Source organism: Salmo salar, chromosome ssa10 (genome assembly GCF_905237065.1).
Source record: "Salmo salar chromosome ssa10, Ssal_v3.1, whole genome shotgun sequence".
Taxonomy (NCBI): Eukaryota; Metazoa; Chordata; class Actinopteri; order Salmoniformes; family Salmonidae; genus Salmo; species Salmo salar.
In genome coordinates this window covers 25991359-26005448 of record NC_059451.1, presented here as the reverse complement: position 1 = coordinate 26005448, position 14090 = coordinate 25991359, and the positions used below count along the sequence as shown (strand labels likewise).

Genomic DNA, 14090 nt, shown 5'->3' with positions numbered 1-14090 from the left:
GATTCAAATATAAACCGTAAACTATAGGCCTATTTCAATCATATTGAAATACATTTCATGTTCAATCAATTGAGCTCTATTTTGCTACTTTTAGTCTACTGTCTGTAATTTGTCTCAATATATTCCATGATGTGTAGTCATGCGCAGTGATGTGCCAAATCTGTGATTTTATGCATTTTTAATGAGAAGCATTAGAATAAGCCACCTCAATATTTGCAGCCGTAGGCGGTAATATCTTTCTAGTAGCTGATCCGTCGTCAGTATTGTGAAATAATTATAATAAGGTAAAATTTCAATGGAGAAAGCTGAACCGAGAGCAGCTCTTTCTCTCTTTCCATCCCATCAGTATCGACACATGCTCCAACAACGCACTTAGCGACCGTTCTCTCTGTGTGGTGTTTTGGGAAACGCATGTTACATCTTCGGCCGTTGTAGGTAAGATGCATTGTTAAAACACGTGTAACACGAAGCTTCATTGCTATCGGGAAACCGGGCACTGATGTGTAAATTGATCAGTAGACTTTCTTCGGTCTCTTTCCGGCTGCGTTTACACAGGAAACCCAATTCTGATATTTTTTTCACTAATTGGTGTTTTGACCAATCAGATCAGCTCTGAAAAAAATCTGACGTGAACAAATCTGTAATTGGTCAAAAGACCAATTAGTGGAAAAAATATCAGTATTGGGCTGCCTGTCTAAACGCAGCCTCTCTCTGAGTAATTACCACTCAGCTGTTCTGAAGAACAACCAATGGCAGTCTTCCAATGACTGTTCATATTCTTTGTGCCACGCTCAATTTGGAATAGTGATTGTTGGGTCTGCCACCCTCTCAGGGCATTGGAGAATGCAACCAACCAGGAAAAACAAGCATGGCCAGGCTTCTCAGAGGTAATGGGAAAAGTCTGAATATTTCTCAATGAAGGAAGAGAACACTTATTTTTAGAGGGGAGGAGTATTAGTAATAGTAGCTGTGAGCAATAAGGTGTACCAAGGTGTAGCAATGGATGACATGCAACCGGTCTCTTCTCTTCAGCCCCAAACCTACCATATCTGGTGAGGTATCCGTCTCCTGGACAGACAGGTGTGTCTTGGTCATATGGATTTCAGCAACCTCCTCTCACCTTTTCTGTAACAAAATAAAGCACATAAACAAATTCTTGTTTACTATGTGTTACATATGTATTTAGAACACCATGCATTGTATCTGGGAGCCTTTAGATCGAGGAAATATATTTTTCAGGCAAATCAAATCTAATTTTATTTGTCACATGCACCGAATACAACAATATTACAGTGAAATGCTTACTTACAAGCCCTTAACCAACAATGCTGTTTTTAAGAAACAATAAGATTTAAAAAAATATTTTGTAAATAAAATAACGTTTTTAAAAAAGTAACATAAAATAATAATGAGGCTATATACAGGGAGTACGGTACTGAGTCAATGTGCGGGGTTACAGGTTAGTCGAGGTAATTGAGGTAATATGTACATGTAGGTAGGGGAAAAGTGACTATGCATAGATAATAAACAACGAGTAGCAGAAGTGTAACAAAAAAAGGGGGGGGGGGGTCATTTGATGAAATGTTCAGCAGTCTTATGGCTTGGGGGTAGAAGCTGTTAAGGAGCCTTTTGGACCTAGACTTGGCGCTCCGGTACAGCTTGCTGTGCGGTAACAGAGAGAACAGTCTATGACTAGGGTGGCTATATACAAATTAATCACTTTAGGGTTGCCATTCCAACATGAAGTCCCCATTTATCTAGTCAAAAGGAAACCATTGTTTCCGCACCAAACACTGAAAACAAATCTCTGTAGAAAGTTTTTGAGCGAGCTTGTATAATCACACAGAGGGTACGAGAGACAGACAGGCCTGTACCAAGACAGACAGTAGGGAGCAGAAAAGAAAGTGTTGCCTTGTGTTGGACTACATACTGCAGCTGCCTCGCGTTCTTCCAGTGGTTTAATACACATGGGCATGTAATGAATGGGGGCCGCTGTGTTACTGTATGTTACTGTAGGCATCTCGCTCCTATAACCCCACTACAGGCTGATCTGAGGGCTCCACTGCGAGGAATAGCAATCATAATTCTTCCCCATCATAAAGAGGACTTGTTGGGGATCCGTGTGGTCTGTCTGTCTCTTACAATACCCTGCCTTCAGGGCCTGCCCATGGCCAATGCCAGCCAGACCACGGTGTGTTCTTTAGCTTGGCAGTGTCTCTGAAACACAGACTGTTCACTCTCCTTGGAGTGGCTCAGAGGAACTTTATTGAAGATGTAGATAAATAGGTTCAAGAAGGTTAAACTTTTTAATGGTAATAATGCCAGGGATGAAGAATATCCTTATTGCAATGTCCCCAATTCCTTTCCAATGCAAAATGTTTAGAAATATACAGAATTGTACTTTTGTTATTAGCTCCAGACCAACAAGGATTTAAACTATATGCTGAATTATGAAATCCTTTGACTTTTAAGTAGATTTCCCAGAATGCATACAGACATGGTTAACATGTTTTCTTTGAGTGCTTCTGCTTCAGACAGCATGCTAGTTATTATTGTGCCAACATGACTACTGAAATCACCATATGTAATTCTAACTTGCAAGGAGAACTGCAGGTGGCTTTACAGTGACTTAGCCAAAGCATTAACCAAACAGAGGTGTGTGTCTACTTTGAATATCAGTTTTTCTGTTACAGTTGGAGCACAAGTGGCGAATCACAAGGCTCATATAAGATTTTCAGGAAGTCACAGCTCTGAACGTGACCGATGAAAATGAGTATGGTATTTTCAAGATTTACCCAGTTTGAGCCACTTGATCACTGTTTGTATACAATGTACCCATAGAATATCACATTTTTTTCATACAAACGCATAGGCCCTATACTGATTTTGTGTGTTGGATTGGAAGTGTCAGCGAATTGACCATAACACTATCAAAAACCAACTTCCTTATCATTAACATTTCTCCCAAATATTCTCCTCATATAGGTAAAGCCTATGTATTTGAGTGTGGAGGAGATGATGAATAAACAGGGTTGAAAAGCAGAAGTCCTGTTGTGTGTGTGCACTGCACTCTGTGATGGTGCTCTAGTATGTTTGTTCCAGTGAAAGAGGGGCCATGTTCAGCCCAGACTGGGCCCCCATAATGCTGCAAACGCCATGGATTTGGAGCTGTCCTTTGTTGTCCCGGCATGCTGACATCACATACTGCTGATGGGCCGAAATCCCTCTTTCTCCAGCACCAGCACTTTTGAAACAAAACTGCCATGACACTGATGAGCAATGCCAACTTGCCAAAAAATCCCTCATTAAATCACACACACTGGCACCCAGTCACCTACACACATGCACGCGTGCGCGTGCGCATACTCACACAGACACATACACACACACACACACACACTACGCCCAATAAATCCAAAAGGTAATCAGAAATATATTGCTGCTGCCACAAAAAAATTGTTCATTAAGCCTCTACAAGTGGATCTGGTACTTACTCTGTTGTCGCTGATGCCAACTCTGTTTCTGCACACTACCCTGTCCTTCACCAAACAAACATCAGCAGGAAGAAGTGAATGTGTAAAATCGCTTTTTCACATTTTAACAAACAAATACTGAAGCATTACTACAAACAATGTCTAGTGGCAGATATTATGTTGAAGACATAAATGCTTTGTATGCTTGTGGCCATATTGGTATATGAATGTGATAGCAGAGAGAAAATGTTAGGTTAGCCATTTGCATGGAGTTATAAGACACAGAGAATGTAAGGATAGCTCTGTGCTTACCATGCAGTGTTTACAGAAACATTTGCATAGGAACACACATGACGTAGTTCTCTTGAAGGGAAGATTGATTAGATATGAGGCTAAATAAAGCAAGAGAGATTCTCCCTCTCGACTGAGTTCAAGTTTACACCTATTGCTGAATCCATTCAGTTTGAAAATAATAGTGAAACACGTCCATTGTGCTAACACAGGATCACTCCATGAATGTCATCTCCAAATAACAGAGCGAGCGTTTTTCCAGTTATACGAATGGCATGCACCTTGCAGCACTCTCTTCCCTATGGGTACAGGAAAACGGCTGGGATGATACAAGCTCTCAGAAGCATCGCATAGGTCCCACTCAAACACAATCAAATACAATCAATCACAATAGCATCCTCAGGCACTCAGACTAGTGTCCTCCCTCTTTCTATCTCTCTCTCACTCACATTCACACACACACACACACACACTCGCGCACACACACACACTCTCTCACACACAGAACACCCTCTAGAGAGTAGCAGTCTGTTTAACGTGACAAATAGCATCATTTGGGAGCCCATGGGGCATATCCAGGACCAAAGAGACAGCAGATTGAAATATCCTGTGAAGAGCTGCCCTTTATTCACACATGCTCCTGTGGGACTCGCCTTGACAATTTCAAAATCACTGATAAAGTTGACACATATTTGCAGGGCCATGAGCACCTTCACCCTTCACCCAGGGAGGTAAGCCATATCCTCAATCCACATGGAATGACATGTAAGCAAGCTAAACTTTGTCATGGAAAAGCAATGGTTTCAAAGTCATAAGCATACGTGACCATTCTAAAAACATTAAGTATTAGCAAAGGTTGGATATCTGTATTTCACTAACTTATGTAAACTTTAGTTATCATTCAATATAGACATGTATCAATGTAATTGATCTACTAGACAACTCAATATGAAAACAATTACTGGGGGGGGGTATTTTTGTGGTTTACTATTTTTTGTGGGGTTTTTTATCAAGTAAAGGGGAAAATGGGGACTTTCAGAACTGCATGAACACCCTGACAACTCTCAATCAAACATCACTACTAAAAAATACTGTAAATCCTCCCAGTAGATCGGTGAACTCCAGTGACATGTAATGCAACAAACCGACACAATCTTGAGCTGATTAAATAGAACAGCCGCTCTGTGCTGCACACACACACACACACACACACACACACACACACACACACACACACACACACACACACACACACACACACACACACACACACACACACACACACACACACACACACACACACACACACACACACACACACACACACACACACCAACTCTCTCCTAACTGCTGTTCTGAAATCTTTTAATGGACACTTCTAGCACACACCCATCGCTGAAGAGCAGTTTTAAGGCCTCCCTTACTGAAATCTGTGGAGATCTGTCAGTGCCAACTAAATTCTCACCCAAGTTGTCAACCATGCCTCTGCTAGACAGGGTCACAGGGTTAAAATCGATTTCACAGGCCACCTGGAGAGCCTAGGCTGCAAACTGACTCAAAAAATGTGTATCAGACTTGCTTACCACCCAGGGCTAGGCCAGGGCTAACACGCCCACTAAAAAAGTCCCCAGCCCAACAGAAGTTGGCACAGGCAGAGGCTGGAGCTGTTGACCCTGCAAGCTGACCTCCTCAAACTTCAACTGAATTGTTCTGGCAGTTTCCACGGTGACGAGGCACTCCAAGCTTTATCCTACTTACTGAAACAAGAGGGACTGTAATCTACTGGGCAAAAAAGTTGCATCTCCTTATTTTCAATGAATGCCCATTTTATACGGTACCTTTTGCAGTTTATTTTGTTAATAGTTTGGATTTCTTCAACTGTCTTATATTGACAATCATTTATTATTTACAAGATTATAATTTATATATTTATAATAATGATAAAAGTCTTGTAATAATGGCTGTTGTTGTGGAGGAGTAGGCAGTTTTTGTGCTTTTTCTTGTAGTGTCAATGTGGTCAAGTCCCTCTCTGCCTCCCCTCCCCATGTATGAATAACTGTTATTAAATTCCATTGCAGTCTTTCAATTTGTACTGTCTAAATGTCAATAAATGTAGGCTGAATAAAAAGCTATCTGAGTCACCCAAATCTTTGTGTTTACTGATTGTTCCTGTCCAAGATTCCAAACACAATTTCCACTCACACTACTTCAACGAACTGGGGTATCAAAAGGGGAATTTACAAATACAGATTTATGCAATCACACTAATCTGAAAGAACATCAGTGTTGCTCTCTTATTAAAACCACAATTTCATATAATTTCCACTTATGTAGACTTATTCCACCTGTGTGCTACTTTTGGACAACAATGTTTGAGATCAATTCATTTTTAAAGTATTGTTTTGTATGAGGAGTTTTCAATTCATGAATTAAAGTTAAATTCCCTTTCTGAATTGAAAACTGAATTGACCCCAAACCTGATAGACAATACTCTATTTCCAAATGTTGTGTGTGTATTTTTTATGAGACCTTATAGAAAGCGAGGACTGAACTGGTTTATTATTGAGCAGCCCTCTCAAACTTTTTACTCAGAATTTCAGAATAAAAAGTGGTTTGATACTTTACTGTATCCCATGGAATGCAACAGAAATCGCCCAAGGGTCATCCTTTGAGCTGCTTCTTACACAGGCCTAGAGTTCAAGACAATCAGAAATATTGTACTGAAAGATAGGCTTAGTCCTAAACAAGATGACTATTAATCAAAAACTGCACTTTTCAAATGTTACCTTTTCCATTCCCTGTCACCAAGTTGTGATTCGATCGATTGATCCATTTAATTAATTTTCCCTTTCTCCTCTCGCCTGGGGCAACTGTGTGATGGAGTGATGTTCTGATTGCGGGTTTGGATGCACGCGCAGTAGAAGGTACTCATGGTTTAGATGTCCCGCTTATCATCAAGCAAAACGTCACATAATCGATAAGAGCGTTCTAGCTGTCTGGGATCTTCATCTCTTCTTGAAGTCGTAACTTGGTCTGACACCCTGCCAACTGTGTGGCCTCGCTTCATATGGCCATACACTTCATCAGTTAAGCAATGAGCCATGGAAATATAGGGCATTACTTCCTTATGTAGACCAACAACTATGGAAGGTTATACAACAATATGTTTACTCTCTCTCTGAAAAATGTATCTTGAAGCAGACGATATGTTTTTACTTGTGGTAGGCTAGGCTACATAACTCGTTTCACTGCGTTATGCTAATGATTGGGGCCTATAGCGCAGAGACAGTGAAATCTCATCCAGGCGCTTTTCTGAGGGAGATGTCATTTCGCAGGGAGGACACAATGACGAGCTCGGGAGTGACAGAGCTCTGATCTCCGCGATAGGGAGATAGCCACCTGATTTAAAATGGTTCGCTTGTTCCCCTCAGTCACTCGATCAGCGTGTGAACTCTTCTTATTTACAATCAAATGCAGTGCAGAACAGCATACCTCCAACCCCCTCTGTCTCTTTGCCCTATATTTAACTAAACCCCGCAACAGGTGCAGCTCCCAAAACCCAATAGTGTAGACTTTTATAACAAATAAAATAATTGTTCATTATTATTCACTGTCTTTTGAGTAAAACGTAATGTTGCGTTTGCAACAGTGGACGTTTAATAAGAAACGGAAAAAATGCATTATGAGAAATATATGAATAGCCTAATGTTTCCCAGAAGTGAGTGTCATCCTCTCCCAACCAGGGCGCTGTTTACCCCATGCAGACAGACTCTTGTCGCATCTGAGTCATGCCTCATTATCAGTCACAGAAAAACGCCTTGGATGGTCTCTAGAGACTTTTTTTAATAGACCCACTTTTCCATTCCAGAACGGTTTCGGCAGAACGGCATGAGAGAGACCATTCAAAAACGGAGAGCCACAGAGCAGTCTTGAGTATTATAATTAGGGTGATGCAATCCATGGAAATGTATGGATTCAACATAATCGACTTTCCAGTACTGGTGGTAGTGATAGAATAGGCAAGCAGTTGGAGGATATAATTTACTGTTGGAGGGAAGTCATCCGTAATTTAGTATATTTAACACAACCATTTTGAATGATCAATGATTAACCGTGAACTCATTACATTTTTCAGTCTCTGCTTTATATTTTTTTGTACTTATAGAGGCGCAAGTTATAGAGGATATTTGTTCGATTGTGTCATACACTCACATAATCTCACACTGGGAGGAATAATTCTGCTGTTGTTTATTATTAAGACCAACAAGATGTCATTTTTATGTCAGAGCAGGCCTATTTAATTGAGTTTTAATTAACACATTTATGTCTCTAACTCCACTGAATAGGCTAGGCCTACTTAAATCATGGTATCCAATATTCTCGTTTTCCTATCGGGAAAATGTGTGCGTTTTTTAAATATGTAGATATGTGATCATTTTATTTATTTTGTCAACAAACCCACGTGCTCAATGCGTGTAGTTCTCCAACTTCCATTGAAATGACTCGGGCATCATGTCTATGGAAATATAAAGGGCCGTTGTGGGGCCCTTTCAGTGCTCAGACAAACTTTGTATACCCTTTATTCTAAAGCATACAGGAAATGAGCCGCTAGCAAACGAGCTGCTGTCGTAGATTTATTTCCAGAAACAATCTCGATCTGACACAGGAATAAACAACATATTGATAAAGTTGGACAAGGCTAAACTTTTCTAGGCCTACAGTTCAAACTGTTTGCCTAGCTACATGTCTATATGCTTATATTGAATGATTGAAATACTGTATCTAATGATTCTACTTTTTTTGAATTTGTTATTGACTTGTCTAAAATCCCGAAATGGTCTTTCCCAGGTGTTTATAATGTGATCGTTGATCAATATGAGGTGCATGAAGCCTGAAATCGTGAAGGAATTAAGTAAACAATGAGTCCTGCTGTTGGGGAAGTCAGTGCATTGTTGTCGACAGAGGGTTATATAATACCAAATAAGTTAACAGGTTAGTCAAATTTGTCACCATTTGATGCTTGTTGGCTAAACCTGTGCTTAAAAGGGGCTAAATTGAAGATATTAGGGGTACCCCCCCCCCACACCCACCCACCCACAAACACACACACACAGTTCTTAGAAAGTGGTATGTCAAAAGATAACTTACAAATGAAAAGTGAACAAAGTACTTTTTTGTTGTAAGATTTAATCATGCATAGTGTTCAGCAATGATATTTATTAGGCAAAAGCAAAACCTAATCACAACTGTGTTTGGTTAAAGGCCTGAAGGGAAGCATCAACACAGCAGCACAACTATTAAAAGCTGTCTGAAACAGACGTTCTGCTCACCACCCCGTGCACTCAGCTCCTCGCCTAGTTTTTATCCCAGGCTGTCAGTGGTCCATAAAGCTCGAGCTTGATCTGCATCTTACTGCACACCCCTGCTGGCTGCACCGCTGCATCAAAGCATATATTGTTTTAGGCATAGGGTGAACAGACCAATAACTGTGGAAACGCAGAAACACTTGTCCGACTATTGTTGCATTTTTTACATTTTACATTTTAGTCATTTAGCAGACGCTCTTATCCAGAGCGACTTACAGTAGTGAATGCATACATTTCATACAATTTCATACATTTTTTTTTTTTTTTTTTTCTGTGCTGGCCCCCCGTGGGAATCGAACCCACAACCCTGGCGTTGCAAACACCATGCTCTACCAACTGAGCTACAGGGAAGGCTGCGCATGGGTAAACTTTGTTTCCGCACAATAACAGCCTAACCAATAAAGTGCTACGCTTTCACTTTTCGACACGATTAAAATGTATTCAGCCTATCGTGTAGTATTCCGTCATCACTGGTTGCCTGACAGACTGCTGTATACATGTGTCAGTAAAAACCAGTAGCCAGACAGATACAATGTCCCTGAAATGAAAGTATTCCAAGTCCGCTCAGCCTTATTTTCCTTGACACAATGACAATGTTGACAAACAAGATATATATTTTTTTACTTTAGCTATAGGCAACCTTTTAAAGTTTTCGTTTAGACTCTTTGAATGGGAAGGAGGCAGTGGGCAGAACAATGCAAATAATGTTAACGTTTCCCTTCCTAGAATAAAGGAATTCGAGTCACAAATGGTGAAGGCTAGAACGGACAGTGGACGTGTCTTCTGCTCTACTAAGTTCAATATCTTTGCTGTTCACTTGTAGTGACCATGCAGCTATTGAAATCTCCACAATTAGATGTGCATTGTTCCCTTCCCAACAACACTGCACAGAGAAAAGGTATTCACTGTCGGAGCCAATCCAGCGAAGCGTTTGACGTTATTAAAAAATAAAGAGATGGTGATTTATATTGTTGTTCAGTAAAAGGGCCAATTATCAGCTTATATCCCGTCATTGCAAGTGTATTAACTTGAATTAGTTATAAAAAAACTATGTATATTTAAGTTTGAGATGCCACTTTTAGCATGTCCCTCTCTAAAACCGGCCCCATAAATGGTATTTAAACTATGACATGCTTTTCATCATAAAAAGCATAATCTTCCAATATTACAGCAGTTCGTTTTTTTTTTTTTACTGCATCCCATCATTGGAAGAGCATGCAATATGCTGTTAATAACCTGATTAGTGCAGATATGTTCAATTCAACCAGCAACAAATACTCTCAACTTCTCTCTCAAAAGTGTTAGTTTGATCTTTTTTATATTAAAACACAAAACAACTGGAGTCACTGAAATAGTGAAACGTGAGAGACCAACTGTTGTATCTTATCAGAGCTACGTACCGCGGTTTGATTAGATTTATAGGCAAGTGCCAGCGGCCTCTATAGCAACTTGAGTACAGTGGTATATTGTATTTACTGGCACACTGGTAGGCTACTAATCCATTGAACTGTCGTCCCTGTTCTAATCCCGTCTCTCCTAGAAACCAGAATATGTAATGAGTTTAGGGCCACTGTTTTACAATTTAAAACCCACCATCAATCAAATTAGGGCGTGTCCACAATCGAAAACAACTAAATGGCCATGGTGATGATTATGAAAAAGAAGGTTCGACATTTTACTGTTATTAACATCCCACCGGGCACAGACATCAATTCAACGTCTAGTTTTGATTTACATTTGGTTGAGTTGTTAACTAATGTGAATTCAACGTGAAATCAACAAAGAATGTCACCATGTAATTGGATTTTGGTTGAAAGTTGGCTGAAAAGAAGACGAAATTCCGTTACATTGATTACTTTTTTCGAATCCAAATTAGTCTTCTACGTCGATTCAACGTCATCACATTGAATATTTTTGTTGTTAAAATGACGTGGAAACAACGTTGATTCAACCAGTTTTTGACCTGTGGGATAAGATCACACCACATCAATCACACGGAAATAACTTGAAGAATGTTTTAAAATAATGTATGATGTTTTCAAAGCACACATTTGCATATGGCTATAAACCTTTCATTATCAAACATGAGTGATAAAAACAGAAAAAGTGATCATTAACAATCTTGAGAGTAATTCGGTCCCGCACTTGTGTAGGCTATGTCGGTATATCTGCTGGCGAGCTGGTAAGGCCTGCACTGATATGAGAATGTATGAGAGGCGCAGAGATGATGGCATGCTGGCTGACAGTGTGTGGTCTATTGAACAGAATGCGCATTTTGGCCGCGCAGAGAGACCCCCATCCCCCTGCTTCCCTGCACCTGCACTGGATCAGGGAGCGACTGCCATTCACCCCACGAGAGACTTAAAATAGATGGCATATCTGACAGATTTCAATTCAACGAATCTCACAATGCTACATCCCCCCACAGAAAGCCGTCCACTACAACCCCCAACTCTTCAAACTACAGCAGAGAAAGCGAGAAAAGTAATTACTATAGAGAAAAGTAGTTTTCTTTGCAGTGTAGTTATTAGTTAGAACGTTATCAATGGATAGGCCCAATGATGTGAGTAACGAGACATAATATTTTCCAGCAGAAATAGCCTAATAAGTTCGTAAAAATATCAACAACAATACAACAACATCAACAATACTAATAAGTAATCCAATATAATCTTTCAAAATCTATTATGCCACCAATCGAAATAAAGGTGTAGGCAAATAGTAATAATCGTAGGCCTATTCTTGTTGTCTATGCAATTACTTTAATCCAGATGTTTTATTCAATACATAATATGTTATAAGGACACACTCTCGCACGTGGTGTCCAACAAAATATTACCCAAGGAGAAAATGAAATACTCTATTTACCATAGTACATCTGACGTCATTGCTCCGTACTATCAGTAGGTTAAATCTGGTGACTGATTAGGGGTTGGATTAGTAGCCTAGTTGGCGACCATTACTTGTGCGCATATTCCACTACCTCTGGACCAGAGAACACTATGGGACACACCTCTCACGTTTGTATATAATTTATCAAACGATACACATTTTATTAACTACAAAAGTTGTATAGCCCTACAAATATTACATAGCCTATTTCTTATTAAAATTGAGGTCTCTTGCCGTAGGCTATATCTTGCTACCCATATGAATGAGATCTGGACACTAGAGATTAACATGTGTTTATACACGTTGGGCCCTCATATGTTATGATAATTACTTTCCAGGAAGAGCGTGTCATTTCACAAAGATATCAAAAGATAATATCTGAGGGGTTTTACTATGAGCAAAACATAGCGCGCTTACCACCTGTTGCTGTCCAAATAGCTGCGGCAGACTCTGGGCGGACGGCGGAAGAGCAACACCAGGCCTTTTGGAACCATTGGGTCCTCTTCTTATACAGTGCTGTTATCCTAAATCACACAAAACGATATATTTAGTTGTCAATGTTTTATGAGTGCCTATATCCAAGCATATGGGAGCCTACGTCCAAGCATTCAAAACATGAAAGGATTGAACACAAACCAGCAGTTTTAATATAGGCACGCCATTGAGCGCTTTGAGATTAAATCACGCAATTGAAAATAATTTTAAACACTCCTCTTTTATACTTTCCTCCTACTGTGGTGAGCCAACAGGGGGATTCCTTGACTGATTACTGCTCCTCCAGGGAATAGAAAAAGCATTATATCCCTTATTCAACGTGTAGAAGACGAGAGTCTCTCAATGGAAGTCCAACACAAAAGTCTCAAGTTCAATAGGTCCAGTAGCCTAATAGAATTGCTAGTTCATGCCCTGTACCTTATCACAACTACTGGGAATATAGTCGACACCTCTCTACGAAAACGTGCTCCGTTTATATTTTCATGCATGTTTTTCACTTACGTGTTTGCAATAGACTTTAAAGGTAAAATGCATATAGGCTATCAAATGTGTATTTTCTCCCATTCCCCCCCCCCCCCCCAAAACACTAATGAAACTACAGCTAAACGCTCATACTTCAATATTTCACATATGATGACATGGGCCAATCCTGCTTCCATTAAATTTAAATAAAAACCCTTACACACTCGACCTTTAAAAATCCTAGTTTATGAAACATGTTCAGCTATTACAACCAATTCTACTGCTTGTATAAATAATTAATTGAACCACTGCTCCCTGACCCCTTGAAAGTCCGGTAGGGACACGTTTTGTCGAATAATACTTTGAAATGAGCCCTCGTCAAATATTCATTTAGCGGTTAATGTGAGCTTCTCTCCCCTGAGACCTAGTGTAATAGAAGCTTCCCAGCCTTGGCAAGCAACACTGCAAATCTACCTCTACAGTTCAGGAGGAAAAAAATGGTTTAACATCCCCAGATTTAAAACGTTGTTATATTCAACGCATAACCTCATCTAAGGCTTTTTTTAAACAACAGATGACAGTGCGAACACTTCAGGCAGGATTTTTTTAAAGGTTTGCCCATCGACCCATGGACATGAACTGTGTGAACCCTGGTTATCTTAAAAGTATTATTTGGAATAAACAGTGAATTCAATGGCCACTCGAAGATGGAGCTGCAGTATTTAGGCCTCTGAGTGAAAATTATTTGAGCTGTTTGGGTCTTTTGATTCTTTGCAGAAATACTTTCCATTTGATTTAATCATTAAACAGGCTACATTTAGTGTAAGACAGTCGAGCAATTTGATACTAAACGAATAATCAAATGAATATGGAGCGACATGAAAAATGGTGTTGATGTGGTGCATGCATGCTTTCAAGACAAGTAGGCCTATAGGCTTGTAACAATATTCCTATCTGTAATATAACATATTTATTTCGTTGTTGCTCAGTGGGTCTATCTATGTTCATATATCAAGAGCCTTTAATATTATTACATTTTAAATTATTGATACTACAAACATGCCTTTATGTTGTCACATTCAAACTTTGTTTTCTGATCCATGAGAGGTAA

At 39.7% G+C, this 14090-nt stretch overlaps 1 long non-coding RNA gene across 2 annotated transcripts in view; it reads right to left on the bottom strand.

Moving 5' to 3' along the window:
* LOC106613879 (uncharacterized) overlaps positions 1 to 14090 on the bottom strand; it is a 54021-nt gene that overhangs the window by 6379 nt on the left and 33552 nt on the right. For both annotated transcript variants that reach the window (XR_001330573.2, XR_001330574.2), the window contains 2 exons: positions 12440 to 12546; positions 1045 to 1125 (listed from right to left, as the gene is read on the bottom strand). This is a non-coding gene — a long non-coding RNA (uncharacterized lncRNA). The remainder of the gene's footprint in view (positions 1 to 1044; positions 1126 to 12439; positions 12547 to 14090) is intronic.